We start from the raw sequence: 10804 nt of genomic DNA, 5'->3' as shown, positions 1-10804 counted from the left end.
ACAGAATGCGACACTAGCTCACACCTGTTATGATGGCTATTACCAAAAATACAAAAAATAGCAAGTATTGCTAAAGATATAGAGAAAAGGGAACCCTTGTGCACTGTTGGTGGGAATGTAAATTGATAACAGCTGCTGTGAAAAACAGTATGGATGTTTCTCACAAAAATAAATAAATAAATAGAACTACCATATGATCCAGCAATTTCACTTCTAGGTATTAATCCAAAGGAAATAGGGAAAATACATCTGCAACACTATGCTCACTGCGGCACTACTTACAATAACCAAGACATGGAAACAAACCTGAGTGTCCATTGACAGATTAATGGATAAAGAACATACGGTGTATACATATGATAGGATATTATTCAGCAAAAAAAGGATAAAAGGAAGGGAGGAAGAAAGGAAGGGGAAAAAATAAAAGAAACCTTACTATATTCAATATACATGGCTCTTGAGGATATTAAGCTAAGTGAAATTAAAGTCAGACAGAAAAAAATACACTGCATGACCTTACTTATATGTGGAATCTAAAAGAAAAGAAAACAAAACAAAACCAAAACCTAACTTGTAGATACAAAGAACCATGTTCACCAGAGTTGGGGAGAGGGAGGTGGGGGAAATATAAACTCCCAGTTAAATAAGTCTTGGTGATATAATGTACAGCATGGTACCTATAGTTAACAATACTGTATTTTATATTTGAAAGTTACTAAGAGAATAGATCTTAAAAGTTCTCATCACAAGAAAAAAATATTGTAGCTATTTGTGGTGATGGATGCTAACTAAGCTAATTATGACAATCATTTTGTGTTATATATATATATATGTGTGTGTGTATATATATATATATATATATATATATATATACTGCCTAAAGGTAATATAATGTTAAGTACCAATTATATTTTAATAAAAATTTGGTTTAAAATATATTATGCCTATAATAAATCCTATTTAAAAAAGAAATGCAATGGTGAATTTTAGTAACACTTTGTCATGCCACAATATTTTTAACTAACAATATTTCTATTTAATAATAGAATAAATTTCTCATTAACTTTTGTAGTCATACTGATAGTGACATATCAATATCTGAAATATGGATATTTTCCATCTGTGAATAGAAGTTAACATAGTTCTTAATTAGCTACCTTTAACTGATTTAATATGTCTTAAATTATTTCATAATTTTGTAATTTAATGTGTTTTATGATTTTCATGTCCTTTTATGTTCCACTTCTTTTTGTTATTTGCCAAATGATTTCACTAATTATGCAGATAAATTATTGAATAAAATAATGCATCATCATAATCAACTTACTTTTTTTTAAGTTTGGCCACATTTTAAAAAATACACAAGAAAAATATATGATAAAGTGTTCTTATATTTTAACAAAAAGTATCTTTTACTTGTAGGTAGATTGAAGATGTCTTAGAAATTTCTGTGTTAAAATTTTATGTATATAAAACTTGTTTCTTTTTTCCCTTTTTTTCTAATCTTTACATATTTTATTTCCTTTTAACGCTTTATTACACTGGCTAGGACCCACCAGTACAACCCTGAATAAAAATGATAAGTGTTTTTATATGAACTCAGATCACCCTAGCATTTGAGATTAAATTGAATTTGGCTTCAGTTTCTAGCCTGCATGCATTGGGTATTCCTGATGTAGCTCCCAATCTTGCTGGGGGTCTCAGCTATATTGATATTCCCCTTACATACTAGTGACTTTTGATCCCAGGATAGAAGGAGAGCTTCATTTAGCTCAGTCCAGCCAGACATAATCCAGCTAATTCAACTCACTCACAGACCCTATATGACTTGTGCAAGTAATTAGTATTTAATGTCATTTTCTCAGATTCTGGCAACTAGTTGGCATAGCAAAAGCTAAGACAGGACATGAAACACTGGAAGAAGTGGAAACACAGAGATGCTTCTCCCAGATATTTGTCCAGGACAGTGCATAAATAATCAGAACATCTAGTTGAGATAAAAAATGATATATCTGTGGCTAGAATTCAGAGAAACATCTACTTCAGTATTTGGTGTATATGAACATTGAAACCTTCTAAAATTAAAGACAGATCTCCAGTTGAGATAAAAAAAAAAAAAAATACCTGAGAACAGAGAACCTGTACCTGAGAACAGAGAGAAACTAGAGGGTAAATTTCACTCAATATCCAGAACTTTCTAAATGGGATGTCTTGCCTAATTAACACCATGGTCTAAACTATGTATGTAATCAATGCATACTGAGAGTTTGTTAATCAGTGATTTAGTATGTTATTTGAGCAAAATATTAAATAAACATAAAATGTTATAGTCTCCATTTCCTAATATGTGAATTTGGGGAAATATTATTGGCCTCATGATTTTTCATAAGAATCAAACCAATGAATATCCTTATAACCAGATATTAGAACATTTGCTATTACTATCTTGATGGAACACAGAGGCCAGGACCAAAACTTTGTTATTAGATCATCTGTTGCTGCTCTCCAGACTTGGATAGCTCATGCATATACAGGACTAAGCTCTTTAGTACAGCCATTATCTCCTTAATCCTTCATCCCCTTCTGGATCTCTTTCATTTCAACTAATGACAACTCTTTTTCCAGTTGCTTATTTTCAAAAAGTTGCTGATTGCTCTATTTCTGTTATAACCCACATCTTGTCTAAAGTCTATTATGTTTACTCTACTTTTAGTATATTTCCAGAATGTGATCACTTCTTTCCACTTCATAAGACACCATCCTGTTCCACCATCACCAGCACTTCTCATCTAGATTAATGCAACAGCCTTCTAACCGGTCTCTCTACTCCCTCCTTTGCCTTCCATTGCCCTTCTCTGTCTACACTCAATATAGCAATCAAAGTCAGACCACTTCTTTGCTCAAAACCATCTATCACTTTCACTCCATTCACTGACAGGCTTCTCCATTGTTCCTTGAACAAACTAGATATGGACTTAGCTCTGGGCCTTTTGCAAATGTCCTTCATAATCTGAAATGCTTCCCCCTCTCCCATGTAGTCTCAAGACTGGCTCTCTTTCTTTATCTCAACTCAACTTTTTTTATCTCAACTCTTCTTCCCAATGAGGCCTTCTCTAGATGCCCATACCTAAAATTTATCCATAAACTTTTACACACATACATTTAAATTTCATATTCCCTTCAGTTTTATTTTTCTACTAAGCACTTAACAAACTATTAACATAGTACATTTGTTAGGGCACTCCACATAAAGAGAATCAATAGGATATATATAGATATATATATAATTTCTATATATCTTCTAAATACATATTATAAGATTTATTTTAATAAATTGCCTCACATGACTGTGAGGGATAGTAAGTCTGAAATCAACAGAGGAGGCTGATGGGCTGAAAACTCAGACAGGAGTTGATGCTGCAATCTTGAGTCTAAAAAGTAAAGGGCAAGTCATAAATCTGGAAATTCAGGCAGCGTTTCTCTATCACCATCTCTAGGCAATCAACTGATTGACAAAGCCCTATGTAATGTCCTTCAAGTCAACTGATTGTGGATGTTAGTCACAGCCACAAAACACTTCCCAGCAAAACCAAAGCTAATATTTGACCAAACAACTGAGCAACCTAGCCAGTTAACACCTAGAATTTAATGATCATATATAGTATGTATTGTTCTTCTTAAAAAGTCATATTTATTGTTTGCCTCTCCCAATAAAATTTGAGCTCTATGAGAACTGATTGATGTCTGCCTATTTATAAATGATTTTCCACTGCTCAGAACAGTACATGGGAACTCAATAAATATCTGATTAAATGAATGGACTGATGTTGGATTGTTGGGGGATGTTTAAAACTAATTAGGGAATCTTACCTACTCCATCATTCACATTAAAATTATATGAGAATCAAGAGACTGAAATGGGGGGAAGTATTCTTTGGGGATGCGGTGAGTGTGCTGTGCAGAAAGAATCAGTGTGGGTGAGGCAAGGGCCACACATTTGATGGGGAGATAATTGTGAGCAGTAGCCACACAGAATCAAGACTCAAGGTAATGTCAATAAGAGGTTCTGAGCAGAGGGAGGAAAAAAAAAACAAAAACAAAAAATCAAACAAACAAACAAACAAAAAAACACCTTGAGGGGCGCCTGGGTGGCTCAGTGGGTTAAAGCCTCTGCTTTCGGCTCAGGTCATGATCCCAGGGTCCTGGAATTGAGCCCTGTATCGGGCTCTCTGCCCTGCAGGGATCCTGCTTTTTCTCCTCTCTCTCTCTCTGCCTGCCTCTCTGCCTACTTGTGATCTCTCTCTCTGTGTCAAATAAATAAAAAACAAAACAAAACAAAACAAAACACACCTTGAAATTTCCTGGAAGAAAGATCCAGCTCTAACTGCTTTCTATACCCTGATACCCAATCCCAAAAATACAAAGAACTAACAAGCAAACAACCTCTCCAAAACAAACAACAACAACAAAATACCTCGTTTCCAATAATGACTGTTTTCTTGGCTCAAATCCTGGAAGGGTAGAGTAGCTCAGAAATGGTGGGGAGAGAGGAAATAAAGGTAAGACAGAAATCACAAACTGGTTACAACCACTCTGTCAGTCCTCATCCCTAAGCTTGAAGCAATAGCTAGCTGGAGGAGGAAAGAAGTTCTAAATGAGATAAGAAAACTATTTTTATTTTACATTGGAATGAGTATTTTATTTTACACTGGAATTTTACAATGAAACTATAAAAATGGACAGCTTGGGCTTAAAATGCCTAGAGGAATGTTTATTTTTGAGCAGTGGTTGAGAATACTATTAGTCCAGCTTAATTATTCATCTAATGGCTTGGTAGAAACAATGAATCTTCAGATTCAGTTTACAGGATAGTGAGAAAAATTTTCTTTAAAAAGTTGTCTAATGATTACACCCTTTTGAATGTAGTCCATGTAGAAAAATAAAACATACATAACATTCTTAAGGTAGTATTAGACATAGAATAGGAACAATAACTATCGGTACCATTAGAAATGGATGTTGACTTCTAATTGATGGCTAGCATTCTATAAAATATTAGTTATGAAAAATGAATAAATTAGACACCACATACTGTTAAAAACCTCTCTTTATATGTTTATATCCATCATCTCCTACTCATAACAGATGTTCAGTTGATATTTTTTGAAGGGATGATAGAGCAAGAATAAGTAGCTTTCAAAATGAATAAAAAACTGTATACACTACAGGAATTCAAATCAAACGGATCAGCATTGGCTAACATGTGAGCGAGGATTCATGGGTAAGTGAAGCCACTGATCATTGGAGGATTAGTAAGCTCTGGATAGGAGGACAGAGGTTTACTGGAGCCACGTGAAGATGGGGGAGGCAAGGCGGGTAATTGGAAAGAGCACAAGGAACTGGTAATCCAAGTTACACTAATGTTTGTGGTAAACTGAGATCTTTGATATATTTTAGTTTGAATTTCTGGTGATTATATTATCCTCCTCAGTGAATAGGATCCCTATGTGTTTATCATGGCCACTCTTTAATTTTATTATTTTATTTTTATTTTTAAAGATTTTGTTTATTTGATAGAGAGAGAGAGAGTGAACATATAAGAAAGCAGAGCAGCAGGCAGGAGAAGGAGAAGCAAGCTTTCCTCTAAGCAGAGAGCCCGATGTAGGGCTAGATCCCAGGACTCCGGGATCATGACCTGAGACAAAGGCAGATGCTTAACTGACCGAGCCACGCAGGCATCCCCCACTTTTTTTTTAAATTTTTCTTTATTTTTTTTAAAGATTGTATTTATTTATTTGACATATGGAGATCACAAGTAGGCAGAGAGGCAGGCAGGGAGAGAGGAGGGAAGCAGGCTCCCCGCTGAGCAGAGAGCCTGATGTGGGGCTCGATCCCAGGACCCTGGGATCATGACCTGAGCCGAAGCCAGAGGCTTTAACGCACTGAGTCACCCAGGCGCCCCACTTTTTTTTTATTTTTTAAACAACAAAATATTTTTGGTCCATAATATCCCTATTTCTGGTAACCATAGTCCATTCTGATTATGAATTGGTCTGTGAATTTTAACGGTTTAGCAAATGAACCTGTCAATAATAAGAGGACTGGCATGTAGAGTAATTAAATTTTAACATAAGGTATCTTTAAGTTGTCTATAAACTAAAGATAGTTTAACTTAAAATGCTTTAAATATTAAAGAGTTTCTGAATTAAAACTATGGAAAGAATATTACCATGTCATTAAGCTAGAAACTGGGAACAAAACTAAGTGCGATTTTTTTTTTTTTTTTTTGACCACTGAAAGAACTATTTCTTTGAATTTTGTTTGTTTGCTTGCTTTCTTTATGCCACTATTTGGCAATATGTAATAGTGCCTATATTCCTAGTGGACATACATAAGTGCTCTCACTCGTTTTACTCAAAAAGCATGTAACAAACACTAGAGAAAGCAAAATACATCTCTGTTATAAGACATAAAGCAAATAAACACATTTGGTAGAACCTAAAATTTCTTGTTTTACCTTTCCAGTTCAAATAATTCCTTTTAAATGCTAATTATTAGAGAACTTTTCTGGCAGAAATGATTAGATACTAGAAATCTTTCGACCCCATGAGGATTTTTATCCCTAAAACTTAAACAAAATTGTCAATATAAATTAAATAATTTGGAGTACCTGAGTGGTTCAGTGGGTTAAAGCCTCTGCGTTCAGCTCAGGTCATGATCCCAGGGTCCTGGGATCGAGCCCCGCATCAGGCTCTCTGCTCAGCGGGGAGCCTGCTTCCCTTCCTCTCTCTCTGCCTGCCTCTCTGCCTACTTGGGATCTCTGTATGTCAAATAAATAAATAAAAATCTTAAAAAAAATAAATTAAATAATTTGAACAATTTTATGTTTATAGAGTAAGTCTTTTTAGACTCTTAATTTTCATGATAAGTTGTTAAATATGTATTTACATAAAAAATCCTGATGCAGGGGTGCCTGGGTGGCTCAGTGGGTTAAAGCCTCTGCCTTCAGCTCAGGTCACGATCCCAGGGTCCTGGGATTGAGCCCCGCGTCAGGACTCTCTGCTCAGCAGAGAGCCTGCTTCTCCATCTCTCTCTGCCTATTGTGATCTCTGTCAAATAAATAAGTAAAACCTTTTAAAAAAATCCTGATGCAAAAAGTTTAATTACACATTAATTAAAATGTGCTTCCACAGAAAGTCCACTGCGTTAGTCATGCCAACTGAAAACAAGCTTGTCTCTTTTGTCAGGGGAAAAAAGTCCTTCCTCAAATCAAAAAGCTGATGGTATTGAACCTTCAGATAACTTCTCTCATGTTTCTATTCTATTCTATTCTATTCTATTCTATTCTATTCTATATAGTTATATTATATTGTTTTTATAGTATATTAAAAGCAAAAATGTAAATTATGAATGTGTAAATATAATCTGAATCATAATAAGTTTAAACATGAATACATTATGATGCATGCATATTTAACATTAAGTTTGTGAAGTACTGTATTGCCAATCATTCTGGGTTTACTCGCATATTCTTTTCCAAAACAAGTTCAGCAAAAACATCATGAGGTAAAACAAAGCGACTCATTCCACATAAGTCATATTGATTCAGAATATTTTGCAAGAGAGGGTGATTGGTAATTTAAGTTTCTAGATACTTGTGTCTCTGGTAATTATCTTTCAGTAAGAGTCCCAACAATGAAGATGGCTTGTTCACCAGTACCAATAGCAGTATGCTATTAGTGGTATGTTTTCAAACTCACTCTGAGGTTGTATTACAACAGAATGCAAATAAACTCACAGGTACATTGAAAGCAGTGAATTACTTTCCATAACTGACTCATTTGTTCTTGGAATCAGCAGGCAGATGCTACAGCTTTGTTACTGGGAACAACTCCCAGCAGACAGTATGTATCTTTGGTTCATGCTGAATCTACTAGTCATCCCCATGAATATTGCTCAGCTAAAGAAAGAACATCTGCTGTGCTGGTCATTTAGACAACAGGCTTGCCGAACCAATTGTGATCATTCAAACCTTTACTAAGCTAACATCATTAGAATAAAGTTGATTTACTTATGCTTACCGAACAATGATTCTACAAATTATAGAACTTGCACAGATTCCTAACAATCTCCTTACTATTCTAAATTTTTAAATGGGGTTTATTTATTAATATAAAGGTAATAAAAGCCCAATAATTTTCTGTTTAGGAATATGCTGAAATTGACCAAAATTATCAAAAGTCATGCTGTATAAGTTCTTAGGGATTGCATTTGCTGATGTTAAGCATCTTTATGATTTTAAGTATGCTAAACAAGTTCTGTGGGGTTGAAGAAGGCTGGGGTTAAAGAGGGCTGAACACTGGAAAATATTCCAACTCAAGTAACAAAAAGAAGGCTATGAATTTTGGTGAATTAGTCATTTTAGTAATAGTAAACAAACCTGTTATTAATGAGCCCTGATAACAGGTTTAAACTCATTAGGGTTTGGTAACTGGAGTTAAGGAGGAGATGATCTTGCCTAAGTCCTATGGTAAAGAGTTTGAACACCTTTATAAAATTTGGGTTCTAGTGAAATGAAGAAGAGGGGTGTAGCTCATGGATATGTCATCAAAGTTTCTTAGTATTTATTAAGCATTTTACCAAACCTTTTATGCGGTTATATACTGTTTTATCCAGGAGCACTATGAAGTGTTAAAAAATAGAGTAGATTACTGCTTTGTTGTGTTCTTTTTCCCCTACTTTTCTTAATGGTTAAGACAAATACAGTTAGAATACAAGTTGGATATCTAAAATTGTTCTCTATTCTTTCTTTTCACTTTACAATATAAAAAAATGTAAAATATAAGGCAAACTTTAGTGAATGTGGGCAATTTTCTTTCCTCTTCATTGATCAAATAAGAGACAAGAGCTTTGTTGCAACAGGTTTGCCACCAGATGTTGTGAAAACCTCTGCTAAACCTAAACCAAAATGGGAAAAGACAAGACTCATATCAACATTGTCCTCATTGGACATGTAGTTTCAGGCAAGGTTACCATTACTGGCCATCTAGTCTACAAATGTGGTGAGATTGACAAAAGAACTACTGAAACACTTGAGAGAGTATGCTGAGACGGGGAAGAGCTCTTTCAAGTTTGCCTGGGTCTTGAATAAACTGAAAAGTGAATGTGAGCATGGTATCACCATTGATATCTCCCTGTGGAAATTCAAGACCAGCAAGTACTATGGGACCATCACTGTCATTCCAGGTCACAGAATCTTTATCAAAAACATAATTATAAGCACATCTTAGGCTGACTGTGCTATCCTGATTGTTGCTGCTGGTGTTGGTGAATTTGAAGCAGGTCTGCTCCAAGAATGGGCAGACCCATGAGCAAATCCTCTGGTTTACACACTGGATGTAAAACATCTAATTGTTGGTGTCAATAAAATGAATTCCACTGAGCCACCCTACAGCCAGAACAGATACAAGGAAATCATTACAGAATTCAGCACCTATGTTAAGAAAGTTGGCTACTGCCCTGACATGCTAGAATTCATGCCAATTTCTGGTTGGAATGGTGACAACATGCTGGAGCCAAGTGCTAACGTATCTTGGTTCAAGGAATGGAAAGTCATCTGTAATGATGGCAATGCCAATGAAATCACACTCCTTATAGCTCTGGATTGCATTTCTGCCACCAACTTGTCTAACTAACAAGGCCTTTTGTGGACCCCTCCAGGATGTCTTCAAAATTGGTGGTATAGGTTCTCTCCCTGTGGACTGAGTGGAGACTGGTGTTCTTAAACCTGCCATGGTGATCTCCTTTGCTCCAGTCAATGTTACAACTGAAGTAAAGTCTGTTGAAGTGCACCATTAAGCTTTGAGTGAGGCTCTTCCTGGGCACAATGTGGTCTTCAAGAATGTATCTGTCAAAGATGTTCATCGTGGCAGTGTGGCTGGTGGCAGCAAAAATGACCCACCAAGGGAAGCAGTTGGCTTCAAAGATCAGGTGATTATCCTGTACCATCCAGGCCAGATCAGTACTGAATATGCACCTGTGCTGCATTGTCAAACAGCTCCCTTGCTTGCAAGTTTGCTGAGTCTAAGGAATAGATAGATTGTCATTTTGGGGAGGAAAAAAATGGAAAATGGTCCCAAGTTCCTGAAATCTGGTGATGCTGCCATCACTGATATAGTTCCTGGCAAGCCTGGATGTGTTGAGAACTTCTCTAACTATCCCCCTCTGGGCTGTTTTGCTCTTCATGACATGAGACAGATAGTTGCTGTGGGTGTTATCAAAGCAGTGACCAAGAAGGCAGCTGGAGCTGGCAACATCGCCATGTCTGTCCAGAAAGCTCAGAAGGCTAATGAATATTATCCCCACTGCGTGCCACCCCAGTTTTAATCGGTGGTGGAAGAATAGTCTCAGGACTGTTTGCATCAATTGGCCATTTAATAGTAAAAGACTGGTTAATGAGAGCAATGCCTCGTAAAACCTTCAGAAGGAAAGGAGAATGCCTTGTGGACCATTTTGTGTGTGAGGGGGCAGCTTTAAGATATTAGTTTTTAAAATTGTCACAAAATTTTGATGCCCATTAAAACAAAAGTTTAATGAAGAAAAAAAAAAGAAAGAAAAGAAAAGAAAAACCACCAGCTTGGGAGTTTCAGAGTGTCTTTAATATTTAAACTGGCACTTGCTTTTTGCTTTTTCCTTTTTGCTTTTTGGACTTTAATAGAGTAGTTGCAGTATGTGTGTGTGTTTGTGTGTGTGTGTATGTGTTTTAACATTGCTGATTACTGTGCACAGAAGATAAAAACATTAA

The 10804-nt window shown here is 35.8% G+C and overlaps 1 pseudogene; it reads left to right on the top strand.

The window, feature by feature from the left end:
- Positions 1-8968: 8968 nt before the first annotated feature.
- On the top strand, positions 8969-10386 carry LOC116872362 (annotated as a pseudogene).
- Positions 10387-10804: the final 418 nt, after the last annotated feature.

This window comes from Lontra canadensis, unplaced genomic scaffold (assembly GCF_010015895.1).
Source record: "Lontra canadensis isolate GAN:19392208 unplaced genomic scaffold, GSC_riverotter_1.0 scaffold29, whole genome shotgun sequence".
Lineage (NCBI taxonomy): Eukaryota > Metazoa > Chordata > Mammalia > Carnivora > Mustelidae > Lontra > Lontra canadensis.
This window is presented reverse-complemented; position numbering and strand designations above follow the sequence as displayed.